The following is a 13,405-nucleotide window of genomic DNA, read 5'->3' on the forward strand; positions in this document are numbered from 1 at the left end:
TGTGTTAGCGCTGGCTAAAAACTAGACCTCTCCTGATTGGCTCCTAAAAGGGAAAAAGGCCCACACCACCCAAAAAGTCTTCGGGATTTTGATGGATAACCCGAAAAGAACATTGGCACGGGAGTCGCCCGCATCATTGCAAGCCGCCTCCGATCTAAATCATTTAGGCTAATTTTGGTTATCGGGGATGGAACGGGAAATCAGAAGAAATAAGCGAATGACAGAATTTTTTTAATCTCCACCAGCGCTCTCCTAGGGTGGGTTTGCCGGCCCAGCCACCTGTAATTGGCTTATCCTGCCTTCTCTCCAACTCTTGTCACTGTGATTTGCCAGTTTGGTGATATGAGGAGACAGAATTGCTGCTTCTGTGTCTCTTTGTGTTTGACTTTATGGGCTCTGGTAAAGTGTAACAGAGAGCAGAAATGCTGAGGGTGACTCAAACACCATGGCTCCCTGCAGTAATGGCACAAAACACACTGGCGTTTATGGGCGAAGTGAGAGCGTGCAGGCTTCCTTCTTCTTTCCTAGGAGCACTGACTCCCTACAACATCATTTACACCGTCATACTGGCTATTTCATAAACACCCATCCAGTCCTGTAGGGAGCCCATGCCTTGCACCTGAGTATAGAACTCAATTGCTTTTTCAATGGCATTGGCAATGAAAAATTGTGAAATTTTAAAAATACAAGATCTAGGCTACTATACTCTCCAATGCCCAAGACATGATGGATTACAACCCAATGGCCCCTTTATGACGTCAGAACACCATATTTTTCCTTTAGCGTAAAACAAAGCGCTTTCCCTCTTGCCAAACAACACAACTTTAAAGTAAGACAACACAATATGTCAAGATAAATCAGACTCCTGCTGCATCTATAATCGACTGCAGATGGCGCCGCACTTGGCATGGAGATGTTTTAAAGGTCACCATATGTTTTACGAAGAGCCATTAATGTGCCGCTGCGTTTGGATTGAATTGGCCGATCTGTCAGAGAGAGGCTTGTTTATGAGTGGATGGTTGCCTCCCTCCCTGTCCTGCAGGCGCACAGAGCTTCCATTCCAGTGGCCGGAAAAGTCCACAATGTTTCGTATTCACTCACAGAATTAAGCATGAATGTGATGGCTCTACGGAGGTGCTCTTAACTGATCCAGGTGCAGATATTCAAGAAGGCATGTAAGCTGTTCAAATTAGCAGGAATCTTGATATGGCAATCGCAGAAAATAAATAGTACGAGCCGCACCTGGATGACGAAACTATGCACATTGAAGATATAGCACAGATATTGTTCAAAGAAGTTGGGGGGTCAGTAATACTTTTTTCCATTTGATTGAAAAGAATTTATATATTATGAATATCAGTTGCATTTAAACATAACTGTTTGCTGTTTGGATATATTTTTTTAAATGTAATTTATTCCGCGTAATGGAAAACTAATTCTTTAGCATTAGTACTCCAGTCTCCAGCAATTACCCTTTAGAAATCATTCTAATTCTGCTTAGGCCTAAAGAAAAAAAAAAATTAAAAACTAATATTTTTTGTAAAATTTTGAAATAGATTTAAAAAAAAAAAAAATCAAAAGAACTGCAGTGATTTAAAAAAAACATCTTTTGTACTGTCACTTTAGATCAATTCGATGCATCCTTGAATAAATGTATGACTGATATCATGATCAAACATATTACTAAAGATAATATGTTTCCAAGATAAAGGAAATGTGTTTGGAGTACAGGATCACTCTTATAAAATTTAACATCATCCTTTAAATAAAATCACAGCATGAAGTTCTTGTTCTAGTTACTGCCTCAGAAAGTCATGGTAAGCATTTTACTAAAAAGTACAGTAACTTGTGCCTCAAACAGGTTATTAAAGTTTCCTAAATGTGTATTCTCAAAGGATTTGCATTATGCACTAGCACAATTCACATTAAAGTTTGTAGTGCTTTTTTAATCTTAATCAACCTGTTGCAGTGATATTCATCCATTTAAACATCTTTAACCTTAATTAACCCTTTGCAACTAAATACAACAATCAAAAAACCTTTGGTCTTTCTGGTTGAAAATACTTTATTTGGAACAATAGCGCCCTCTCCCACCAAGCAGCTTGTTCTCTATAAAGGGCTCATTCACCCGAAAATTTACTCACCTCCACCTCCAAACCAGTATGACTTTCTTTTCTCCGTAGAACACACACACACACAATAACTATATATATTATCTAAGAAAGTTGGTAACCAAACAGTTTTGTGACTTACTAACAATTATATATACCTTCTCAGATTCGAAAAAATATCTTATGTTTTGCAGAAGAAAGCAAGTTTATACTGCAGTGATCTTTATCATTTACGCACGCCATGTGCTCCAAAACATTTTTTGGAGCAACATGTGGTGGTAAATGATAAAGAATTCCATTGTTTGGATCAACTATCTCTAAAGTTATATCACACAAGTAAGAGTGCTGTTTATATATAATCATCCTGTTTAATTAATAGCCCTTACGTTCTGCATAATTAGGCCGTGACCACCTATATCGGTTCGCAGGAAAGGTGGATTGCCGGCTGAAGCTGCACTGGCTGTTCGAGTGAAGTGGGCGTGGCTTCAGCAACCAGCTCCCCGTTTTGCCCCATTTCAATGATCCTGGAGTGAGTGCACTGGCAAATGGCGACCGGCCCCGCTAACCGCCCCTTTGAAGCTGTCATAAACACATACTCTTCAAGAAACTACGGGGTTGACAGTCACGGACACTGCTCCATGTTTTATACACTTCTTGGTTTCCGACAAAGCAACAGTAACATTTGTTGAAAAAAGTGGGATACTGCACTTGATCAACTTTCACAGGTCAAAGCTGAGATTGACTCAAATACGTACTCACATTTTAAATAAAATTTACCAGTTAATATTTTGTTTATTTTCCAAAACAAAAATCACACTGCCGAACCAATGCGTGTCTCTTGATAGTGGGTGGTGTATGGTTCTGTAAAAGTTTATCATGTCAGGAGGTTTTTTAAATGAATCGTTTGAGTGAATAATTCAATGACTCATAAAGATAGTGCTTGTCCAATACCCACAATTTACAGTCTTGTCCACTTTAGAGCACATGCACGCAACAGAAAATGTGTGCACAAACCTGTGCCAGGTCTTAAAAATGCCAAAACGCAGCAGTGCCCTTAACACACACGATGGAGACCCCTTTTGCTGAGATGGATCTGCGTGAGGTCATGACTCAGAAACCCTTGACAATGGGGAGTTATAGTATGAATAGTATATTTAGATATTAACATATGCTTTCAAGGTTGTTCTTCTCTATTTGGTTTAATTTAACTGTGATAATTAAATGAGCTAAATTTAATTACTATATATTTGGTTAGTAAAACATTAAAGTGTGAATGAGTGTGATGTATGTGGGCTAGTTGGTACAACATATTACACACTCGGCCTTTTATCGCATTAATATTCGAAATCGACACCACAATCACAACAATTGTGTAATCTGACTACTGAAGTAGAACATTTTAGGAAAGGTTATATCTTAAAAGCCAAAGTATTCAAAAGTATTACAAGATAACACATACGTTGCTGCATGTATTTTACACACACTACTAAAAGGTAAGTTTGTCTCCAACTTCCCACTTGAACACTTGGTACCAACCATGGGCGAATAGTCATGTATACGTAGACTAAGTGTGGGTACAACAGTGCGTGGCTATTTGGAAGCCCACGTCTTCTTATTCATGTCCTGATTAACCAAATTATTGGATTAAAATAAGATTAATAAACACCTCACAACTTCACGTCAAGCCAGTCCTGTCGACCCTAACCAGCGTCGCACCGATTCCACCCTTGCGGAAAAGAGTTAACTAAAAATGTCTCCACTAATGCAACAGAACCTGGGCAAAGTCCAAACACCTTCTAAAACAAACACAGACAAATTGCAGTGTGATACAAACAGTGAAAGTCCTATGCTGTCAGACTTTTTTTATCAGCACTTTTGGGAGATTTGTTGACCGGTTAGCATTACATGATTACTATTTTGTCAAAAAAATTAGGTCATATGGTGAGCAATATTTTTTAAATTGAAAAGCTTGATGCTGTTCAGAGAGAAAGGGAGGCATATTTTGGCAGACTTGAAGCATTAGGATCGTCTAGAGCTCAGACAACTGGCTGTCAGCATCTCATTGCAATGGGGGGGGGGGCTTGTGTTGGATGATGATTCTGCTTGACTGGCATGCAAAGCCCATCACTCTAAATCTGAATTCCCCATGATAAGGCTTCTTTCCCTATAAGTTTATTTTCCCCCTATTGAGGTGTGAATTTGCCCTAAAACAAAGGCCAGTTGATTTTTTTGCTTGATCATTGTACCGACTAAAGCGCCCGGGATTTCAAATAAAGGGGAAACAATGGGCTTTCCCCCGGGAGGATCCCGGGGGAACATGAAATACAGTAGCAGGACTGGTGACACTGGCCAGCCCAGGGATCAGTGTGGCCAGGCCGGGACAGTACAATAATGGGACGCACAAGAGCTCGGGAACCACAAATTTGGGGCCTGTAAAGGAATGTCTAGGGGTTTGAATGGCGGGCAATCCACCGGGATTTTGCTTTTCAGCAGCCCATCACTGCAACCCAATAGAAATGTATTTGGTTGCGGGCCCAAAAAATTTATTTGTGTTATATGTAATAATATATGTTCAATCCCATCATGTTTTGGGGAAAGAAAGGGGTTTTATGATTTTTAAACATCTATAAAACTTTAAAATTCCTCAAATTTTAATAAATGCTTTGGAAACGTGTTTTGGATGCAGTTCCCGGGATTAAATGCTGGTGTTTCCAACAGATTTTTAAAACCATATCCTACTTAAGTGGGTTGATACATTAATTTCAAAAGACCCAAAATTTTAGATTTTGGGCCAAAAAACCTATTGCACCCCAATCAAAACCAAAGGGGGCCTTCTGCCCTCTGATTTTTACCCAGAAAAAAGGCCTTTTAGTATAATTCAAAACTGCCCCAATTTCAACTTTTTGGGTACATGTGCCCTTCTTTGCTGTGAAATTTTTATTGCTTTTTATAAAGTTTTTTTTGCGGAATAATTTTTTTTATTTTTTAGTAATATTTCAAGATAAATTTACGGGACTGCATATCCGAAAATAACTTTACTTGTTTTTCCATACATCAATTTTTTGAAAAAAAATAAAATATGACAAGCCTTTTTGAAGGGAGATAAAAGGTAAAAACAAATATGCATTTTATGTAAGTAATCGGGCTATGCTTTTTAAAAAAGATTTCAGGGATTTACATTAAAAGCAATCAAAATTTAAAAAATCTTACTTTCAAAAAAAAATTTATTTATTTCCCTTTTTTAGCTGCTATTCTCACGGGATCAACTTTAGTAAGGGCCATAAAAACATATCAAATATGATAATTGTCTGAAGGTTCCAAGGGTTTTTCAAACCTTTTTTAATCTAAAAGGGGTTAACAATCTTAAACAGCAATATTTGCTTAGTAGAAGCAGCTAGCCTAGCTTTATAGTCAACAGAGCATCACTAGTCTAGCATCTTGGTCTAAGAGGGCCAATTTTTAAAGGTCTCCCTTTAAAAAGGGGTGCAATGCAAATGATTAATACAAGCAATAAATTTCATGGTAGTAGGGGGACAAAAAAGCTGTATCCCATAGAGGATTATGGTACATGAAAAATGGGCATTGAATGGTACAATAGCAACACAACTAAAAAGCGAGAGAAAACGTGGGATTACACAAGGTTTTCGCCCCCTTAATGTTTTGATTTTAATGACTTTTTACCTTTCTATGCACTTCAGTGAGGACAGTCCATTTTAGATTAAAGAATGTATTTTCCCCCCGGATTAGCCTGATTTGAAACAAGCCAAATTAGCTTTCTATTCTCTTTCAGAAAGCTGGGAAACAAAACGTAAATATTCAGAGAAAGGCTTTGGTTACCTAACGCTCTGTAAGGTCTTTTCGTTTTCATATTACATTTGGGAGCGGGTTTTTCCCATAAACCCTCAATACATTCAACCCCTTTTAAAAGGGAAAAAAATTTCACAAAAGATGTAGGCTACATTATGGATGTTAGATTTCCATTTGCATTTACAGAACTTAAATTATAAAAGGCAGTTTGGTGCCAAACGTCCAGCCCTCAGTTAGGTAATTAGCTGCTACCTTTTTTAATTCTCTTCAAACGTAGTTGTAGAAATTTAATTTGTTGATTTTTGACTGCCATTCAGTGGTTTTACAGGACACTTTTACTCAAATTCTAGGTGCACTAAACAAACAGGTAGTTCTTTACACATTGCTGTCCGATACTTCTTCCTAATTTGAAATTAAAATATAGTTCTACTGTAGGTAGTCGTAAAATAGCCTGAGATATATTTGGATCAAAATACCACAGTAGTCTTGTCTTTTTTGGTTCAGAGTGTCACCAAATGAGCCTCAGACCCTCACATTTCCTTCTTGTTTCACAGTTGATGTCACATTATGTGCTAAAAAACGATATGCAACATCACTATTATTATTTGGGTAGCCTTGATAACTGACCACCACACGGAAATACAGTGATCAGGTAGTTAGCTAACACGCAATGTGCCTATAAATTATAGAGGAATACCTTTTTTTCTCCATTTTCCAGAGGAATGGCAACACTTGGAAAGAAAAAGTGTTGATTTCACAGTAGGCTTAGGACAATGAGTAGTTCATTGTGTTGTGAAGCACACGACATCTTTATAGCAGAGGAGAAATGAAGAAGATGGAGAGAGATAACAGGCAGCTGAAGCTAAATGGCAATATTTTAAAAGACTTCTACTCCAAAGTGCAGTACCTCCTAAATTCTTATCAGGAAAAAGGTGATTAAAAAGCCTACAAAAGCTTTTCAAATAGACGACAAACTCCTACCTTCTACTATTAATTTCCAACCGGCAGATTGTGTGCCCTGCCCCCTAGTGGTTCTTCTTGCAATTGGCAGCAACTATTGAAACTCACTGCTACGAATAAAACTACCTATACTATATAGACAAAAGTATTGGAACACCCCCTTCTTTAGAACAGAGAAAAAAAAGCTTATCCAAAATTGTGGAAACAAAGATGGAAAAATGATTTATGTATTTAAAACCTGCATTTTGTTGTCCAATCACTGCTCTTACTAAAACTTCATTCACTAATTAATATAACATAAAAGTTGAATGCTTATATGCAAATTTAAATAAAATACATTTCCAATGCATATAAAGCTGCACAACCCTCATTTGTAAAGAATTTCTACACCTCATATAATCACACCACTTAATTGCAGTCAAGATGTTTATTTCTCATCTTATTTTACATTCAAGCCTTTGTAATGCATGTCTGATTAATTGCAGTCAAGATTTCAATTCCGAAAATTATCTTAAATACAAACCTTTCAAATGCATGTCTGAAAAGGAACTTTGCAAGTAACCTTGCTACTACTGTATTTCTCCACATTACTCACTGTGAGCCACAATGATGGGATCACTTCAGCACAACAGACACTTACATGACGTTACATCCTCTCATGTGAGAGTCCACAGAGGAAGAATGTTCAAGACCTACAACGTAATGTGGGCAGATGATGTTTTAGCACCGCTTTCACCAAAAGGAGCGATGAAAACCATTACACAGCTGTCGGAGTCTCTTCCTTGAGTCTGCTAGCATGTGTGGAAACAAGTCCTCCATATTCCAAAAAGGAAAAAATGAGATGCATACTATGAAAACAGCAATGGAGCTTTTAACATTTATCGCTAGCTTAAAACAAAAGCATTCATTTTATGTGTGGTATGAAATGTGCACTGTATATGTAGCAGTTGCATTTTGTAGAAGACCTCAAAGATGATTGCTTCTCTACAGACTACCTATGTGCTAAAATTGTAAATCTAATTTTAAACAGGACCCTATTGCTTTTACATAGAGCACTGCAACATTCTGATCCAAATCACCTAAACTGGAGAGATACATTAAAGGGGGAAGGTTGAAAGCAGATCCACTAGGCTAGATGAATCCAATCAGCAGCAATATTTTTCAGGCCACTGATACAGTATGATCGCCTTTTGAATCCAGTGATTTCGCGTTTGAATGTCTAGTATGCACACAAATTAAATGTTGTCTAATAATCAAACTTTTTCAATGAACACCATGCATACAAGCCAAGCATTGTAAAGTGCCATTATAACAATAGTTTTTAATTAAAGATAAAACCCTTGACCATATACAGAGGGTTATAACTCATTATATCACAAACATGGTTCACTTGTGCCTAATTATGAGATAGGAATGATCCCATTTAATCAGAAAAAAACCAAACATACAAAACCTAAAAAAATGCAGCACAGATTAAAATTTTAACTTTTTGCACAAAAAAACACAGACATTCAGCAACAAATGATGTGGATACCAAACAACCACTGTACATCACTGATGATCACTTGTTGTCCAGTAGAAGGCAGTGATGTGTAAGACCACAATGACAGTGCCACTAGACCATATTCACCATGTATAAAAAGAAGTAATAATAATAGCAAACAATTTTCACAAATAACAAGGTCTACAATAAAAACAACCAAATATTGTAGAATGCTGAGAAGCCTAGCTAATGCACTCTTTTACAATGTTATACACTGTCATTAAGAGAAAAAAAAAAAAAAAGCTTCCTGGGTAGAACATTTTGAGTCTCTATGGCTATGACCTGAAAATAAACACAAAAGCCCAGACATGTTTAATGCATGTACAACTGCTTAACCCTGAACAAAAAAAACCAGAAGAGCATTCAAATAAACATTTCTGGTCTTGTTCAAACTTTGTTTAAACTGGTCTTGTTGGTATCCCAGCCAGGCTAGTTGCTGTAAGTGCCTTAAACCTGTCTGAAACCAGTAAACCAGACCAGCAAACCATCTTAGGCTGTTTATCAGCAATTTTAAATGGGTCCTAGATTCTTCTTTTCACATGCTCTAGTTAAAAATAAGATCAAGCGTGAACCTCATTGCATTTGAATACTTCAGAAGTGGATGTTAGGCTCAAACATACAGCACACAAGCTGACTGATTTTTTTGGCCATGGCAAACTCTGCTCTCTGGGCAGCAGTCAGAGTGAAACATTCACTTGGTCTCGGTCCAAAATGCAGCCTCAGTGTCCCAAAATTTTGTTCTCTCCGCCAGCGGCGACCCTGCACTCAGTAATGAGGAGAAAAGCAGTGCACAATACAATCAATGGTGCCATTACACTCTTGAGGTCAAACCGCAATGCTGTGAAACGACAAACAGCAGCATGGATCCATCTAGAACGTATCGTTCCAAAGATCTGTGCCGACTGCTGAGCGTTAATAAATCTTTGGCTGAATGTGAATGTCCTGCTATGAGATGGATGTGAGAACCCTCATCCTCCCAAGTCTTATTTCTCCTGAGTTGAGAGACGAATGTGAAAAAAAAGCAAAGTCAAAGTGGCTTAGTTGTCCCCCAAAGCGCTAGAAAGCGACAAACGAGAGTATCATTGCCGAACCTGAAAGCACAGAAAAAAATGGACATTTTCTCAGCGGGTATAAAATTTTTAAAGATCCTTACTAATCAAATGATTTTTTTTTTTTTTTTTTTTTTTTTTTTTTTTTTTTTTTTTTTTTTTTTTTTTTTTTTTTTTTTTTTTTTTAAAAAAATGTTCATTATTGATAAAAACGGGAAAAAAATTCCAGATTCCTAACTGGATTTTGCCTCTTTGAAAATTTGCCTAGAAAGGTAAATGTGGATCGTGATTCAGTTGATCAAAACAGAGAACAGAAAACCAAATCTTCAAGCAGATGTAGCAAAAACACATCACTTAAAAATGACATTCGGCCGGGGAAGTGAATACACATTACCGCCCTATTAATTCCACTTCCCATTCTCTCTGCTTTGCTTCGGTTGCGATCATCTACTCGACTCTCCAAAGTGTTTGCTCCTACAATCTGTTACTTCATCTAATAGACTCCCCAAAGTGTTCGCCCTACAATCTGTTCCCCTTCTGCTGTCAGTCAGTCGTGGCCAACCGAGCCCAACCAATTCAGACACGCTGTCCCACTCTCTTTCTCTCTATGACATCACTTCCACACGTGCGACCCGAGCATTGGATTTGAACTGGGAGCAAAGCTGCCTCACCATGGCTGCCCCGTGATCCCATCATACATTGGCAATCAGAAATTCATTCCTGCCATGTGTTGAGTCATCTGTGAGAGAGACAACAGAAACGGTTATTAAAGGCAATTAACAGAAAACAACAATGACTCTGCCATTTGGTGATTTTATTTAGTTTTCCCTCATGCTGTTCCAAACCTGACTTTTTTTTTTTTTTAGACCTCACTAACTGCATATCAGTGAATAAGAAAACAAAACCGAACTGTATCATTTAAATTTAGAAGACTTGCAATATAGTACATCTCTTCAAAATACCTTCTTTAATGTTCCCACAGAAGAAAGTAAGTCATATATGATTGGAACAACATGAGGGTGAGTAAAATGATGATGTCATTTTTTTAATTTGAAATTTGAAAAATCTTTGGCAACAGGTGCTCTCGCAGTAACAAAGTCAAAAAAATGACATTTCGTGTTGGCCTATCACTGTGAACAAAGCAAAAATATTTGCTGCTCACTAAGTCAGCATGGTAATTGTGATTTCAGTGCTTGTTACCTGGCTGATGTTCCACTGCAGCTGCTGGGCCTGCTGTGTCCATATGCCTGCTGAGGAACTGCTGCCATGCCTCCCATCATCCCATTCTGCATTCCTATTACGCCTTTCGCACCTCTGCACCCCTGCTTATGCACGGATGCAAAGAAGCTAATCTCGTAAAAGCGGCATGACACCTGCCTGTCCCAGTATGTTCATCTGTGGAGCCATCATAGGCCCCATCATGCCCTGCTGGGCACCCAGGGCCTGGTATTGGCCATATCCTGCAGCAGGGACATAGCCCATTCTGGGTTACCCTATGTACATCCCAGCTAAAACAGAAACAGATAAACATGCATAAACAGTACAAAATCCACAGAAACCATTTCAAATATGACTTCATAGTGAAAACGAATCTCACCGCATGAGCAGCCATGTTTGTTTGTGGTGCTGTACTGCTATACAGGGACAAGATTGAGTCCTTAGACATCTTTTTTCCACTGTCCTCGCTTTTGGAGGGGGGATCCAGAAACAGGCTGAGGTTTTCGGGTGCTGATGCTGCTACCCGTCCAGTGGGCATGGACCCTGAGCTAGGCTACAGTGGAGAACAAAAAAAACACTTGGTTGCATTACATGCATGAATCACTCAAATGATGGATCCATGATAGTAAAAGGACAGTGGGAAGGAAGTGAAAACTCTGGGCTGTATTAAAATCTTTACCGTGCTCCTGGAGGAGTTTGAGCTGCTGACGGCAGCAGGCAGAGAGCTAAAGAGGTCGAGGGCGGGACTGAGTTCAGTGCTTGGTTTGCCGTTGGACACGGGAGCTTGAGGAGAAGGGGCATCTGAGAAAGAAAGTTTCAACATCAAGCATCTATATTGTGATTGTACTGATGTGTGTGGTGTGTTTGTTAGCTTCTTACCTAGTCCTAGTAAGTCATTAACTGACTGTGACTGCTTTGGACTGTTTTTGAAATTGTTGGGACTCATACTTTTTAAAGACAAACAAACACATTATCATGTAAAAATGATGAAAAGACCATTTTGTTATTTTAAATGAGAGTCTTTCAGTCAAGACGTCAATTTGAAGGTCAACTTGGAAGCTCCCTTTAGAAATTTCTAATGGGATTTTAAAATGAAAACGTTTTGTGATTGTGTTCAGTTTATGGATATGGGTATGCAGTATATGGTTAGAACCAAGCATGAAAGTCTCTTCAAGTATTAATAACCACAATTTTACTCGGAAATCAAAAACTGCTGTTCTAAAAACCCAATAGGAATTCCTGAAGGAACGCATGGCACAAAAAACTATCTTGCAATTTTTTATGTCTATAAACTACTGGCTCTAAAACAACAGGGACTACAAAGTATATTATTATAAATATTAAAATAATTCAATTCCAATCTAAATTAGAAATATTAAAAAGCACATTAAATCAATATGTAAAATTGCATGTATGCTTTTATTACACATATTTATTATTTGTCTAATTTATTTATAAAAAAAATAATCAAATTAAAAAAAATTTTTACAAATGCAGAAACCCACCAGCTTCATCTTTTCAAAACAACAGGAGCCTTCACACTGTCTCCCCTCTTTTCTTTTTTGACAATGTAAAGAAATTCTTTTAAATTTTTTTTACAAAATCAAAGTAAAATATAAATTACAATGGCAATTTTAATTCCAACATTTCGGGACTTACCCTGAAGGACTGATGTCAATGCATTTATCCATATATTTCTTCTTATCATTTGTCACTTGATAAAACCTCAAGCAGCTCTGTAAGGTGTAGATTAAGGAAAGCTTTAACAGGGGGGGAGAAGAAGCTGAAGGTTGCACACAAAATACTGTATATGTTTAAAGGATACTGGCTGTCTCTCGGGGCCCTGAAGCACCTGTAAAAAAGGCTTTGACATTCCCCAGTCTCCTGAACAGACTGAGCATAACACAAACACATGTAAATATATCAGCCATATACACAGATCATACATAAATGTGGAAACCTTGATCCATAAAGCTACCTGTATCTGCCTCATGAGTCCACCGTCCAGGTTTACAGATTTTAACTCAGATATGTGCACTTCAAGGTTCCGACATGGATTCATGCACAGCGGATACAAAATGAAGATTCCAAGATTCCAGGATGTCCATCTGGGACCTGATGGGGAAAAAAGAAAAACTACAGTTTAATCTACTTTCTTTTTTTTAATGATAGAAATAGCCTAAATAATACTGAAATTCAGGAATTTAATTCCAATGTATATCATTACATTTTTAAAAACTTTTTATCAATCACTATGGAAGAGCAATTAATTTCCCAGAATGCTCTAATTTATTCAAAAAGTTATTTTAAATTGTTGTTTCAATGTTAAAAAAATTTGACACTAACGCTCATTTTTGTAGATGGTGTCACACAGCCCTATCTTTTAAAATTCAACACCTCTTCCTGTCATTACAATTCAACTTCCTGTGGGATAGGCCAATCTAATCAAATACCATTGTGAATTGAAAGCGAGCCAGTTCTCAAAATCAGAATTCAGCCCAACCCTGGCTGAAGCAATTTAATGAGTCAGTGAAGGAGAGAATGGACAGAAAAACACAGACAGAAGGGAGCGAGAGATAGAGGGAGTCTGCTGAGGAGTGATATTTACATTCTCCTGCTTGGCATTAGAAGAGAAAATAAGAAGCTTCACGCACTGCAATGACTAATCCAGTTTGGGCAGTCATGCGGCCACGCTGGCACAACGCTGATAACGCACA

At 37.8% G+C, this 13,405-nt stretch overlaps 1 pseudogene; it reads right to left on the reverse strand.

Moving 5' to 3' along the window:
* Positions 1-9,954: 9,954 nt before the first annotated feature.
* LOC122140654 lies at positions 9,955-11,643 on the reverse strand (annotated as a pseudogene).
* Between the last annotated feature and the right edge of the window lie 1,762 nt (positions 11,644-13,405).

The sequence above is a fragment of the Cyprinus carpio genome, chromosome B19 (genome assembly GCF_018340385.1).
Source record: "Cyprinus carpio isolate SPL01 chromosome B19, ASM1834038v1, whole genome shotgun sequence".
Classification (NCBI taxonomy): Eukaryota; Metazoa; Chordata; class Actinopteri; order Cypriniformes; family Cyprinidae; genus Cyprinus; species Cyprinus carpio.